Source organism: Lycium barbarum, chromosome 10 (assembly GCF_019175385.1).
Source record: "Lycium barbarum isolate Lr01 chromosome 10, ASM1917538v2, whole genome shotgun sequence".
NCBI lineage: Eukaryota > Viridiplantae > Streptophyta > Magnoliopsida > Solanales > Solanaceae > Lycium > Lycium barbarum.
The window spans coordinates 119,417,092-119,433,070 of NC_083346.1; the positions used below are offsets into that span (position 1 = coordinate 119,417,092).

The 15,979-nt window shown below is 37.3% G+C and overlaps 1 pseudogene; it reads left to right on the forward strand.

Moving 5' to 3' along the window:
- The first annotated feature begins 1,395 nt into the window (after positions 1 to 1,395).
- Positions 1,396 to 15,567, forward strand: LOC132613402 (putative late blight resistance protein homolog R1B-23; annotated as a pseudogene).
- Positions 15,568 to 15,979: the final 412 nt, after the last annotated feature.

The window sequence follows — 15,979 nt, forward strand, 5'->3', positions numbered from 1 at the left end:
TATTTATACATAAAACTAAAATTTTGATTGAGCTAAATAGTGAAATTTTCCAGCGAAAGGGTGTCAATTAACACCCCTTAGCATAAGGTGGCTCCGCCACTGCTGAACACGGGATACATGTCCCTATTGTGCACTTTCGACTCAAATTTTGAAAAAGTTTTACATGTATTCTAAAGCGTTCATACCTAAATAAGTTAAACACATAAAATATGTTACCTCTTTTAATTTAAAACTGTACACCATCCCCATCACAACACAATAACATACTACATCTTAAAATTTAGGATGATATATTACGCACGAATACTAATAATTTCGTGAAGTTTTTAGTTAGGTATAGTAAAAGAGCAAATTCAAAGTATGAACGTTAAGAGAAACTGGTCCAAATCTTTTTTGTCTATATCTCAAAATTTAGTTTTAATTTTCATTTTAGATTATTCAAGTATCCCAAACTAATCCTAATATGGGAGACTTTAAATTAAAATTTAAAAGAAAAAAAGAAAGAAGAAAAATTGAAACAGATTAACTGCTTTGCAATTGAAAAGACTAGAAATTTAGAAAGAACTGAGCTGCTCAACCGGTAAGAGGCGATTCCCTCAGGGGAATGTAAAGGAGCTTGAGGTTCCGGGTTCGATACTCGTAGCGCTGCAGCGTGAAGATGGCTTAGTTGTGCGAACCGTCTGTACCCAAGCATAAACAATACTAAGTGCATGTTAGCATGGGCCCGCAAGGGGCTGTGGACTCGCAAGGGGTCCCCACATGCCACCACTGAACAACTATCATCGCCATCCTCCTCCACCAACAGCGATCACCACCAACCGCTATCTTAGCTATCACCATCACCATCACTGGCTTTTAAAGTGTGTGGTTCTTCAAAGAAGAAATTTATACAATATGATGTAAACTAGTATTTTATTTAATATCTTATTGATATAATATTTATTATCAATTTATTGTTTTTTTATTTTCTTATTAAAGACAAATTATATACATTTAGATGCAAATAAAAAATTATTCATTTCCAAAAAGTTTAAGATGGGAAAAAAGATAGCCAACCTTAAACATGTTGGGATGTTAGTGAGTGTTTTCCCAAAATTAATAGTTGCCGAAATTTGTTAGGAGCTAGAGATTTTTCTGCCAATGCTAGTTAGAAAAAAATACTACTAAGATATTAAAATCAGTACTTGAATTTATTTAGGATCCCACCTATGCTAAATCAGACCCAACCCACTAAAAAATTTGGGTCCCCATTTAGAGTTTATTCAAGTCATGTAAGTAGCATTTATTTTCTTGTGTTTTTATTATATGTCTCACACGTTTAACACCTCCACCCCCTTCCTCCCCCCACACATGTACACACACAAAAAAAAAAAAAATAGAAGAACAACGGCAAAAATGACCCTTTCGAATAGTTTAAGGGCAAAAGTAATCAATTTTTTCTTGTTTTAGAGCAACTATTAGCACGAAGGGTATTTTGAGATATTTGCCTAGTTGGAGGGCATTTTTTAGCCAAAAACGTAATAAAGGGAAATGTATGGGAAATATTAAAGTATACGTTATGTTGCAATACGGATAATTGAAAGAGTGTCATTTGACCCAACTAGCGAATCTATTTACTGAGTCGGCTTAGCACGTTAGGAGTGAGAGCTTAAGGTAGACGGCAAAGTGTGAAAAGAAGTCGGTGATAGGTTCTTCGTTGATGGCTTAGCTTTAGGTCTATGTAATGGCGAATGGAAGCGCGGATTAGCGGCTGTAAATTTAACCTATTTCAAATAGTTTAGGGGTATTTTGCCCTTTTCCCTATTATTAAATAGGTATCGAAAATTGTATTTCCCTCTAAAATGACTACGAAAGGTAACTAGTTAAAGTTAGATGACTTTTGGAAGACAAAAGAAAGATAAGTGACTTTTGATAGCCAATTAGTGTAAGTTGAGTAACCATTAATCAGGCAACCAACTCTACTTAAGGACTTCTTTAATATTTTTCTTTCCTCTTCTTGTTCATTTAAATTTAAAACAAGATGAGTGTCAATCATCTAACGAGCAAATGCAAAAAATGTAAAAAGGAGGAGAGCCTGATCTAGTGTGTCGATCTAAAAGAGCATTTTTTTGGACATATCTAAGGTAATATGTAAATTGTTTCAGGATAAAGGAGGTAGATGTCTCGTTGTCTTAGACCACATGTGGGAGCCAGAAGTTGTGGATTCAGTCATGAAAGTTTTCCCGGAAAATAATAAGGGTCATCGAATCATGATCACCACTCGCTTGGGAAATGTAGCTTCTTATGCCAATGAAGATCCTCATAATTTGAAATTTCTTACTCAAAATGAGAGTTTCACGTTGTTGAAAATGAAAGCTTTTGGCAAAAGAAGGTTTCCCGATGAGTTAATCAGACTTGGAGAAAGCATTGCAGAAAAATGTAACGGATTACCACTTGCTATTGTGGTAATTGCTGGTGCATTGATATTCAGCACTAACAAAAGTGAGTGGATATGAATTGAAAAAAAAAGCGATGGAATATCTCATAAATAAGGATGATCATAGCAGCTGTTGAATTACGTACAAATGAGTTATGATAGTTTGTCCCAAGAGATGCAGGCGTGCTTCTTCTATTGTGGTGCCTTTCCACGAGGCTTTGATATCCCTGCGTGGAAATTAATTCGCTTGTGGATAGCCGAGGGCTTAATAAAGTCCAAACCGGCTTTCACCCCCGAAGAGACAGCACAGTATTATTTGAACGGGCTTGTCAGCAGAAATTTAGTGATGGTGATGTCAAAAAAGCCCGATGGTCAAATAAAAACATATCGTGCTCAGAACATGTTGCACGAGTTCTGCAAACTTGAGGCTAGTAGAAAATGGGTCTGATCAGGGTATTGTTTCTATACATGATCCAAGTACTTCTCGTCTATTGTGTATTAAATCCTCTGCTCTTCATGATTTCTATCCACAACGCGGTTTGCTGAGCATGTGAGATCTTTTTACTGCTTCTCCACAAGACAGATCGAGTTGCCTCCTAGTAACATCATGTTAGTAGAATTGCAGGAATTCAATACAATTCGAGTAATTTTGTGCCAATACAGGAGTTATTCAGAGATAACTTGAGTTGATCAGCTATAGAAATGAAAGAGAGAAAATGGAATAGAAGTAGAATAGAATTTATGTATTGTATTTTCATAGATCACTCTCATGTAGTGTATTACAATGCTTTATGGGGAATGGGTTACTAATCTAAACTGAATCTAAGTCATAACCGACTAACTAACTTCTAGCAACTTGCTCTAACTAACTAGTGTAACAGTAACTAACTTTCCTGCCAATAGCTAATTCAACTAACTTTTGGAATTCCACTGTAACTAACTCATTTCCAACTGCTGATACTAATTCATGTATCAGTACTCCCCTCATCAAGAGATCCTTGATCTCAAGGATCGAATTGAGGGAACCTTGTCTTGAGACTGTTGAAAAATTCCCAAGTAGCATAGTCTACAGATAAACCATGTCATTTAACAAGCACCTGAGCCACAACTTTATTCCCACGCTTGACCATCCTCCTTTGTAAGATAGCTTCAGTTTGAGGGCAATTAGGATCAGCAATAGCAACAGAAGGTGGAATAGAAATTTGAGCAGGTACTGCATAACACTTCTTAAGCAGGGACACATGAACTGTAGGGTGAATCTTGACTGTTGCTGGTAACAAGAGAGTATAAGCCACCTGACCAACTCTTTTAGTAACCTGAAAGGGACCATAGAACTTAGCAGCAAGTTTATGATAAGGGTGTGTAGCAATAGACACCTGCCTATATGGTTGAAGCTTGAAATAAACCCAATCACCAACTTCAAAGTTTTTGTCACTTCTATGAGAATCAGCTTGTTGCTTCATTCTAAGATGAGCCCTCATTAAATGATGCTTCATTAATTGCAACTTGAATTCTCTATTCAACAAGGTATTATCCACTTCAGCTGAATCAGACTCACTAGGAAGGTATGGCAAGTGTAGAGGGGGAGGTATATCATACAAAGCTTCATATGGTGTGGTCTGTATAGCACTATGAAATGATGTATTGTACCAGTATTCAGCCATAAGAAGACAGTCAGACCAATCAGTAGCACTCTCATTACATAAGCATCTGAGATAGGTCTCTAAGCACCTATTCAAGACCTCAGTTTGTCCATCAGACTAAGGATGGTAAGCTGTAGAAGTATTTAATTGGACTCCTTGTAAGGCAAATAACTCTTGCCAAAAAGCACTTAGGAAAACAACATCTCTGTCACTAGTAATAGCATCAGGAAAACCATGTAGCTTGACAATATTATCTAGAAATACCTTGGCTACTGTTTGAGCAAAATATGGGTGTTTGAGAGGTATGAAATGACCATACTTACTCAACCTGTCCACAACTACTAAAATAACCTCATGACTTTTGGACTTAGGCAATCCATCAATGAAATCCATGTTAATCTGAGACCAAACCACATCAGGAATAGGAAATGGTCGTAATAAACCTGGATAAGCTGCAAGATCAGCTTTGTTTCTTTGGCATATGTAACACTCCTGCACAAACACTTTGGTATCTTTCCTTATGCCCTTCCAGTAAAACAAGGTAAGAACCCTTTTCAATGTGACCTCTACACCTGAGTGACCACCTTGAGGAGTGCAATGCCATAGTGAAATGATGGAAAACCTCAGTTGTGGTACTCTACCAACCACAAGTTTACCTTTCCTTCTCATCTGATTCTGCACCCATGAGAAGTGAGTAGGACCCTGACCAGCCTGTAATTGTGCAACAATAGCCTTCAATTCAGCATCTGTTTCCCAACTGTGAGCAATATCACCCATTAGATGAGAACTAGTTGTTGAAACTACAAGGGTGAGTAACTCAACACTAGTTACCCTTGACAAAGCATCAGCAACCTTATTCTCAACCCCCTTTTTATACTCAATAACATAATCAAAAGGCATGAGCTTAGTTAACCACATAAGTTGGGAGTTTGTGTGTAACTTTTGCTCCATTAAGAACTTCAGGGCCTTCTGATCAGTTCTTATGATGAATCTCTGGCCAAGCAAATATTGAAACCATTTGGAAACTGCATGAACAATTTCCAATAATTCTCTATCATAAACAGACATTGCAGCATGTCTATTAGATAAAGTCTTACTAATGAATGCAATAGGGTGACCTTCCTGCATCAATACAGCACCTATACCAAATCCACTAGCATCAGTCTCCACTACAAAAGTTTTATTAGCATTAACTAGGGCCAGAACATGAGCCTTAGTAAGTGCTTCTTTCAACTTCTCAAATGCAGAAGTAGCAAGAGTAGACCATTTAAAATTATCCTTCTTTAAAATATCAGTTAATGGTTTGCTGATAATCCCAAATCCTTGAATAAATCTCATGTAGTACCCAGCCAGACCAATAAAGCCTCTCAGTTTCTTGATAGTAGAAGGTAAGGGCCACTTCTGAACAGCACTGATCTTCTGAGGATCAATAGAAACCCCATCCTTTGTGATAAAATGGCCCAAGTATTCAATCCTTGCTACTCCAAAGAAACATTTACTCTCTTTGGCTAGAAGCTGATGTTTCTTCATTTCAATAAAAACACTTCTAAGATGTAACAAATGATCCTCTACTGTTTTACTGTAAATGAGTAAATCATCAAAAAACACAAGCACTGATTTCCTCAAAAACTTCTGGAAAACAGTATTCATCAAGCCTTGAAAAGTAGCTGGTGCATTAGACAAACCAAAAGGCATTACTAAGTACTCAAAATGGCCTGAATGAGTCCTGATTGCAGTTTTGGGAATGTCCTCTTCAGCCATCCTTAATTGGTGATAACCAGCTCTTAAGTCAATTTTTGAAAAGTTTGTAGAACCGCCCAGTTCATCTAGTAGATCTTCTACAATGGGGATAGGGAATTTATTCTTAACAGTGTGCTTGTCAAGATCCCTATAGTCTACACACAATCTCCAAGTCCCATCCTTCTTACCAACTAAGACCACTGGTGATGCAAAGGGGCTGCAGCTTGGTTGAATAATACCTTGTTCCAACATTTGTTGCACCAAATTCTCAATAATTTCCTTCTTAACAGAAGGATATTTGTAAGGTCTCTTGTTTATAGGTTCAGTACCATTATGCAACACAATTCTATGGTCAAATACTCCTCTAGATGGTGGCAGTTGAGTTGGTTCTGCAAATAATTCCCTAAATTCCTGTATGACTACCAAGATTCTAGGGTCTGTATTTCCCTCTTCTTTAGTCTCCAAAGCATATAATTCAGTACACATGGTAGGAACTACTTGAATCATGCATAGCTGAGACTGATTACCTGAATGTTTCTCCAATTTGCCAGCATTAGCAGAAGTGATTTGCTTCCCTGCACCTCTGAGGAAATGCTTCTTCCCTTTGTACCAAAACTCCATAGTTAACTTGTTGAAATTCATCTTGATATCACCCAAAGTTAACAGCCATTAGACCCCTAACACAACTCCACAAGACCCCAATGTAATAGTAAGAAATCAGCAGCAAATTCAGCTCCTTGTAGTAACCATGTGACATGGCATACCTTATCCACTCTGATCATATTACCATTTGCTGCAGTAACCATTTGAGGTGTAGTTGACTTGGTAGCACATCCTAGAGTATTTGCTAGCTGAGGATCCATGAAATTATGTGAACTGCCAGTGTCAACTAAAATATTCAGAGGTTTCTTGGAGTGATAACCTGTCACTCTAAGAGTCCTGAACCCTAGTGACCCATTTAATGCATGAATATAAATCTCCATTTGTTCTAAAGGTTGATTCACTTCTACCATCTCCATTCCTACATCACCTATCAATTCCCCTTCTTGTTGGTTGTGTTATTCCTCCAATTCCTCTACTTATAGTAAGTAAACTTGTTTTAAGTTTTTACACTTATGGCCTGGAGCATATTTTTCTGGACAAAAATAACACAGCCCTTGTGCTCTCTTATCATTCATTTTTTCTATGCTAAGTCTCTTTCTGGTGAACCCTTTATTGCTTACAGAACTTTCAATTGTAGGTGTTGATAACAAAGGTTTACTTTGGAATTTCTGATCACTACTTCTCTTATAACTAGGTCCAGAATTTGCTATTGGATATGGAAACTGTTTATAGAACTTAGCTTGAGCAGTTAAGAATGCTTCTTGCATCCTAGCAGTTCTGTACAACTGAGATAAGGTGGTTGGATTTGTCAATTTCACAGCAAGGTTTAGTTCATCTTTAAGGCCTCCAATAAAGCAACTAATTGCATTTTCTTGAGAGAGATTTACCTTAGTCAACTTACTTTCAAAAATTGCTTGGTAATGTTTCACAGAACCAGTTTGCTTACTTTTCTTAATTTCTTCCATTGGGTCAACATAATCAGCCCCAAACCTTTCTACTAGTGCCATAACATACTCATTCCAGGTGAGAGGGGAAGTATATTGCTTGTACCTCATAAATGACTAATGCCACTGTATTGCTTCACCTTCCATGTGAATTGCAGCCAATCCCACTCTTTTATCCATAGCAATGTTGTCAAAATCAAAGAATTGATCAACTTTGAACAACAAAGAATTCAGATCTTCCCCATTGAATTTAGGAAAATCCAACTTTGAATACCTGGATATTCCTGGGTAATTCTGATAATTTATAGTTGATTTCTCCCTAACTTCTTCTTCATTTACTGGTCTCCCCTTGAGTTCCTTTCTCTTGAAGTTCCCACTCCATTAATCACAGGTGAATTATCACTCCTAGTTCCTGCGATGTGTTCCTTCATTTGGGCAACAGTTTGATCCAATCTTTTCAAGGATGCCATTTCTCCATTAAGAGTACCAATTTCTGCCATCAGTTTCTGCAACATTTCCCTCATATCTCCAACTTCTTGGGCAGAATCAGTGGGGACTTGATCTCCATTTGATCTAGTTACCTTAGCCATTTATGCCGAGAATCTAACTGCTCTGATACCAATGTTAACAGAATCACAGGAATCCAATAATGATTCGAGGAATTCAATAGCTAGAACAGGAATTCAATGGAAGAATTCGAGTGAATAGCTCAATTTGATGGAAAAGATAGAAATGAGAGAGAAATTAGATTTCTTGTATTAAGAATCAAAGTAATTGTCACGCCCCGAACCATGGCCTGAACGTAACACGACACTCGGTGCCTGACTGCATGTGACCGAGCGAACCACATGGCTTGCTGAACTATCATGAGGCATACATGAGCGGAGATATAACGTGAATGCATGATAATCCTTTATAAAATGTAGTAAGTCATAATACTTAATAAAAACACTTGTTTAAACATGAGTGCGGAAATAACATGAATGAGCCAAAAATGGATATATGACTCCGAATGTCTGACATAACATAACTCACTTGTCTAGTCTATGAAACCTCTATCATGATCTGACTGGAAAACATACTTACTGGGACAAGGCCCCCAGCATACCTTAGATGCATAACTAAGCATAAAATAAAAGTTGACTAAACCCCGAATGAAATGGGGCTCACCAATAAGCTGATACGAATGCTGTCTTACTGAGCAGATGCGTCGTCCTGTATATCAGTACCTGCATCGTGACATGCAGGCCCCCGGGAAATAAAGAGGGGATGTCAGCACATTGAATGTACTGGTATGTAAAACAACTGAAAGAAATAACGATGGACATGGAATAACATGATAAGAACTGAAACTGAAAACCTGGACATGAACATGAGCATGAGCATGAGTATATATATATATATATATATATATATATATATATATATATATATATATATATATATATATCATAAGTAAAACATGATAAGTAGGAAGATCATTTCATAAACCGACATATCATATCACCACGTGGGAACGTGGAGTCTGGTACCTCACATATGAGCAATTTCTCATGGGGAAAAAGAGCTAAATTTACTTTCATGAAAAGCTTGCTACTGTATTCATAACTGGCATACTCCATCTTAATGACTTAACTCTGATCATACTTGTAAATCTTAGGATAACCTCTTTTGACAACTCTTAAAGGTTATTCTTCTGTGGTTTGCTCTCTTACGGCTTTATCTGATTTCTTCTTCCACTAATCACTCTACTCTGAACTTAACTTAAGCCCTTGTTTTCTCACACACATTCGGATGTATCCGAACTGTCACCCACTCAAGGTGTTCATCTGAATAGGAAATCAAATCATATTTCTCAAAGTCAACCGTACTGGTAACTTAGTCAAATCTTATCATTACTGTTGACATGGATTTTCCAGACATATTACGAACTTATATCTCATTCTCCTTCTATTTCTAGAAAACATTTGGCAGAGTTTCCTCTGTATTTCTTACTATCCTAAAAACCTACACGCAGGAAATACCAACAATGCCTCACAAGGCCAACATGTATACATATATATCATATCATATCATAGCCACACAGGGCTCCAAATTTCAACAACAGTATAAAAATGATGAACTTACCTCATATGTCCAACTCAAATTGTACCTGTTACACTTTCCTGTTTATTTTCCCCTTTAAATCTTTAACTGCTGATGGAGTGGGTCCTGATGACCTCCGGTAGAAAACTGTCTACCACCACTTCCTTGATATCCTTCATGATTTACCTTTTTCCTGTTGACTTAGCTCCTTTTCTAATTTCTCTGATATCCTCTCCCTGTTGTATTCCATTCTCCTTTCTCAAGAACATCATTATCATTCAACATACCATTCATTCCACTACACCCCTTCTCGGGCAACTTACATTGTATTCCACTTTCAATAACACTTGAAGTCTCATTCGTTACCAGTAAGTACTGAACAATTGCACCCCCTATGGGTAAACATCCTTACTTGGACCTTGAATTACCTATTCATCTCCTGCGCATTCGAAACGTACGTAATTCGAGAAGAAGAGGAGTTACTTATCGCTCTAAGCTTCATGGCACGATCTAGAGAAGAAAGAAATGAGACAATCCTGAATGTCTTGGTGGTCAACTGTTTATATGTATGGGGCCCTCACACATATAAAAGTGACCCCACTGGACACGGTTTCATAGACTCCCTAAAGACACTTGAACCTAGGCTCTGATACCAAGTTTTGTCACGCCCCGAACCATGGCCTGGACGTAACACGGCACTCGGTGCCTGACTGCATGTGACCGAGCGAACCACATGGCTTGCTGAACTATCATGGGGCATACATGAGCGGAGATATAACGTGAATGCATGATGAGCCTTTATAAAACGTAGTAAGTCATAATACTTAATAAAAATACTTGTTTAAACATGAGTGCGGAAATAACATGAATGAGCCAAAAATGGATATATGACTCCGAATGTCTGACATAACATAACTCACTTGTCTAGTCTATGAAACCTCTATCATGATCTGACTGGAAAACATACTTACTAGGACAAGGCCCCCAGCATACCTTAGATGCATAACTAAGCATAAAATAAAAGTTGACTAAACCCCGAATGAGATGGGGCTCACCAATAAGCTGATACGAATGCTGTCTTACTGAGCAGATGCGTCGTCCCGTATATCCGTACCTGCATCGTGACATGCAGGCCTCCGGGCAATAAAGAGGGGACGTCAGCACATTGAATGTACTGGTATATAAAACAACTGAAAGAAATAACGATGAACATGGAATAACATGATAAGAACTGAAACTGAAAACCTGGACATGAACATGAGCATGAGCATGAGTATATATATATATATATATATATATATATATATATATATATATATATATATATATATCATAAGTAAAACATGATAAGTAGGGAGAGCATTTCATAAACCGACATATCATATCACCACGTGGGAACGTAGAGTCTGGTACCTCGCCGGACCAGTTGAGCCCCTATACCTTGCCAGGGTATAAGGTAGTAAAGCACCTGATGAATCCATTCAGTATAAGATTAAGGTATCGACCTAGCTGGCGGAGCAATCCTTGTCCTATGGTGGCTACATAGTTTCAGGCTATCTGAGCCTTCTCGGTAATTCGTGCAACTCCCAAAAACATTAACATAATATAGTTGGGTAAGAAGCCCATGATTCTCGTAAATTAACTTGTAAACATGATTCCACGAAATAACTTGTACACATGGTTTCATGAAAAAATAGTTTCATAAGATAACTTGTAAACATGGTTTCATGAAATAGCTTGTAAATATGGTTTCAGGAAATAGCTTGTAAATATGGTTTCAGGAAATAGTTTGTAAACATGATTTCATGAAATAGCTTGTAAATATGGTTTCATGAAATAGCTTGTAAACATATTCTTGATTCATGAGTAATAACAATAGTTCATAATCATATATGTGTAATTGCTTGAAAACATGCTTGTAACTTGCAAAATAAAATCATTATGTTTCATATGAACATAATGAGAACACATGAGGAAGAATTCATGATTCATGGATTAAGCTAGTGTTCCTAATAACCATAATGGAAGATTAGGAATACGACAACGAATATAGATACAAACTTCATGTACATAAATACGTAAATACGGGCTACCAATATGTTGGGTTTAATGTCCTAAGATTTGAACTTCATGATTATCAAGGTAACGAATCATGAGGAAGGACATAGAGATTCCCACATGTGGATGGAAGTTCTACATAACTTAATTGCTCCAAAACTTAAATTGAAGACTTGGATTTTGAAGAAGATTTCCTAAATCTTGATTCTTGAATCTTGAGATGGGTTTTCTTGAAAACCCTAGATTAGGAATGATGATTTCTTGTTTAGATTACAAGGATATATGTTAGAATTGAGTTGGAATAATTAGAATGGACTTACGTTGGTGTTCTTGATGTTGGAGGAGAGTAGGAAGTCGTTCTAGGGTTTGAGGGAGTGAAAAATAATGAGTTGAACTGATATGGACGGATATATAGTGTTCTGGAACATTGCACTTTACGTCCAGCAAAATACTGGCCGTATTTCAGTTTACGGGTCGTAAATTGACTTTACGGGCCGTATTTTGCCCCATGGACTACACTGCATCTCTTCAGTAAAATGGTCATAACTCTTTGCACAGATGTCCGTTTGACCCCCGTAAGATACCGTTGGAAAGGTATTTAAATTCTTTACAACTTTCATCAAGAAAATGTTCCCAAATTCCAAACACGGTTTGAAATAAAGGCCATAAAGTGAAATACGGTCCATATTTAACCCTATTACCTCAAAATGTCAAATTCCAGAATGTTTAGAAATTCTTGGTTTCAGTTCACGACTTGGTTTACGGCCCGTAAACTGAAATACGACCACTGTTCATGGGCGTAAACCACCATATCACAACTGAACAGAAAAATTTCAATTCCCACATTCTTTATCTGATTTTCTAAGTCTAGGATTGTGGTCAAAACTTTCGTTAAAGGCACGGGGTGTTACAGTAATATCAAGGAATGATTACAATTGTGGAATCTTGAACTACTTATAGCTAATTCTACAAAACAGCTCATAACCAACTCTAACCAACTTTCCCGCTAATGACCTATTCGAAATATTTCTAACTAACTCAACTAATTAATGGACTAACTAATTGCTGATGTGGACAGTAAACCTCTGAATTGTTTCTGCAGCTTCTAATATCATGTATCAGTACTCCCTTCCTTAAAATATCCTTGTCCTCAAGGATCAAAACCAGGAAATGTGGTCTGCAAAATTGTACTGTATTCATAAGTAGCAGCATCAGCTGGGAAATCCACAATTTAACCAAAGCCAAAATTGAGGGATTTTCAGAGGTTATATTATCAATCTTATCTTCATAAACTGCTGCCACAAATTTGTAAATGCTTCCCGAAGTAATTGCTATGTCAATTATATAACCAAGGATGTCATAGTTTCCAGTAACGTCAAAATTCACCATTGGCTTAACTGACTTGATGTTAAACTCATGGTTAGCAATCAATAAACCTCCAATGTTGATATTATTTTGTTTCTTAGTCTCAACTTCAAATGCTTTACACTCATCTAATTCTAGTTCCTCTAGCTTTTCTTCCATCAATTTAAACTTGTTGTTAAACCCATGGTTAGTAATCAAGATACCTTCAATATAGCAGATTTTAATGCAGACAACACTAAGCTTCCCTTCTGAAGTAGCAGGACTATTTAGCTCATCAGAGAGAGCTACTAAAGGCCTTTTAATCTCCATAACATGATGTTCATCACATTCCATTTCCTTGCTTTCATCTACAACCATTTCTATGAGAATTTTTCCATCAAGTGGTTTAACTCCAAATGCTTCACACTCATCTAACTTCAGTTTCTCCAGTTTTTCTTTGATCACAATAAAGGAATGCTCATCATCCAGAATGTTATTCAATTCAGGCACGCCCATACCATCAACCTACGGTTCTGCAATTAGTTTAGGTGTTTCTTCTGTTATTAAGACGAATGACTTCTCAATATTTTCCCATAGCTAGGTTCTCATATCACTCTCAAAGATGACCCATAAATTACGAGAAGTCGTGACCTTAGAAAAAACTAAACCAAAATGAGCTTGCCATGAGAGCACTTATTTCCAATCACTATAAAAAGATCATGTACCCATACCACTCCCATTATTCAAGGAAATCCAACCAAGATGCATAGCTTCCAAAGTCGTCACATCACTCTCATTATCCATATAGAACACATCAAGAAACAAGTCTTTAAAAGCTTCTCCAGTTTCATTATTTCTTTCAATAGTGTCACTATATGGAGAATCTACATTTAAATCTCTTTTAGGCATTTCAATGAGAACCTTGCAGATATATGATGTCTTCTTGACAGAAGTTTCTTGTGGGTAGAAATGAGAAAGACTAGAAAGTTCAAGACTAACCAATTCATTTCGGAAATCTGCCCTCACAGTATTTTCTTTAATTCTAGTCAATTTTAACCCACAAGTATTGAAAAGAGAACTACAAGGAGAACAAGGAAAATATAATGCTTTGGTACTATTTTCATGACCATCAATAGGGTTTGATACCTTCAAGCACTCCAATTCTTCCTCATGATCAAGGGTCGATTGAGATTTCCCAGCCGCTACTATTTTAAGTTCTTCTCGTTTGGCCATTCTTTCTAGAAGAACCATCATCTTTTCTGCTCCAACCTTGATTCTTTCTATACTCTCGTCAATTCTGTTGAAGGTCTCCCTAAGTTCTTTATCACATGCTGGTGTGGATGAGGGTTCAGCCATGGTGACAGCAGGTCCAAGAAGCGGTGTCTCTGGTATCAATGTTAGTAGAATTGCAGGAATTCAATACAATTCGAGTAATTCTATGCCAATACAGGAGTTATTCAGAGATAACTCGAGTTGACCAGCTATAGAAATGAAAGAGAGAAAATGGAATAGAAGTAGAATAGAATTTGTGTATTGTATTTTCATAGATCATTCCCATGTAGTGTATTACAAGGCTTTATAGAGAATGGGTTACTAATCTAAACTGAATCTAAGTCATAACCGACTAACTAACTTCTAGCAACTTGCTCTAACTAACTAGTGTAACAGTAACTAACTTTCCTGCCAATAGCTAATTCAACTAACTACCAACTAACTTTTGGAATTCCACTGTAACTAACTCATTTCCAACTGCTGATACGAATTCATGTATCACATCAAATCTCTCTACAAAGCGTTTCCATTGATCAGGGTCTTGGACATTGAATCCCTGAAATTTGTGTTCTCCAAGGAATTTAACCAACTATTTCATTTGAGGTACATCGCTTTTTCTGGTGACTTTGTGGTGCTTCCTCTGACCTTTGGTAAATTTTGGAACATACAAACCCTTATACTAAATACATCGGCATCAACTCGTGAAATAAAATCTGACATATGGAACATGTTAAGATTGAGGCATGTACACACCAACGTTCCTGCAAAATTGTTGTCCCCTTCCACCTCATCTGGTAAAGCTTCTGGCCTTCAAACTCTTTCTCAGGTTGCACCGGAGAGTTGCAAGAAAGACGTCCTTGCGATAGCTTGTAATCTCAACAAGTTGAGCATTCGAGGGCCAATGATGGCTTTCCTTGAAACCAACAAGCATGGACACATCAATCTTGAAGAACTGAAGTGCCTGGAAGAACTAAAACTGTTGAATGATGTTCTTTATGGGGGTAAAGTGCTTCACCTTCCTCCATCATTCGTCAGGATTCTACGCACGGTGAAGAAGTTAACTTTGTCTAAGACAATGTTTGATTGGGACGAGGCAAATAGTTTGGGGAATCTAGAATCCCTCGAGGTCCTGAAATTGAAAGAAAATGCATTCACGGGGAAGTCATGCAACCCGGAGATAGGAGGTTTCCTTCAACTCCAGGTCTTGTGGATTGAAGGGGCACTCGACTTGGAAACTTGGGAAGCTTCAGAAGCTTATTTCCCAAGACTTAGGCACCTCATTCTTAAATCTTGCGAAAATCTTGAGGCTGTGCCATTTGAGTTGGCTGATGTATGCAGCCTTCAAGAGATGAGGCTGGAGAACACAAGCAAAGCGGCCAAATCTGCAAAAGAAATAGAGATCAAGAAACTGGAAAGCGACATCAAATTCAAGCTCACCATACTCCCTCCTGAAACTGATTAGAAGGCTGAGGCCCACAAAGCAGAAAGGTCAGTTAGACTTCATCTTTTTTCTTAAGATAATTTTAAATAGCCTTATGTTCATGTCCTAATAGCCAGCTGCTATCATTATCATTAGAGACAGAGGCGGAGCCTCAGAATTTGAAACCTATTTGTTCTGGATTCTAACCTTTTTTAAGTTATAGGGTTCTAAATTAATAATTTATAAATATTTAACATTTTAGTTGTGCCTTGATTAGAGATTCCTATGAGAGTGAATCTATTCTCTGTGTCATATATCCTTTAAGGCTGTTTCTTCTGTGATTATATATTGAGTGCTTTTCTTTTATTTATTTCCAATCTTTCTGCAGGACAAATAGTCTGCTATTTGATAAGGAGTCAACGCATTTCATGTTTTCAGCAGTCTGCTCATCATA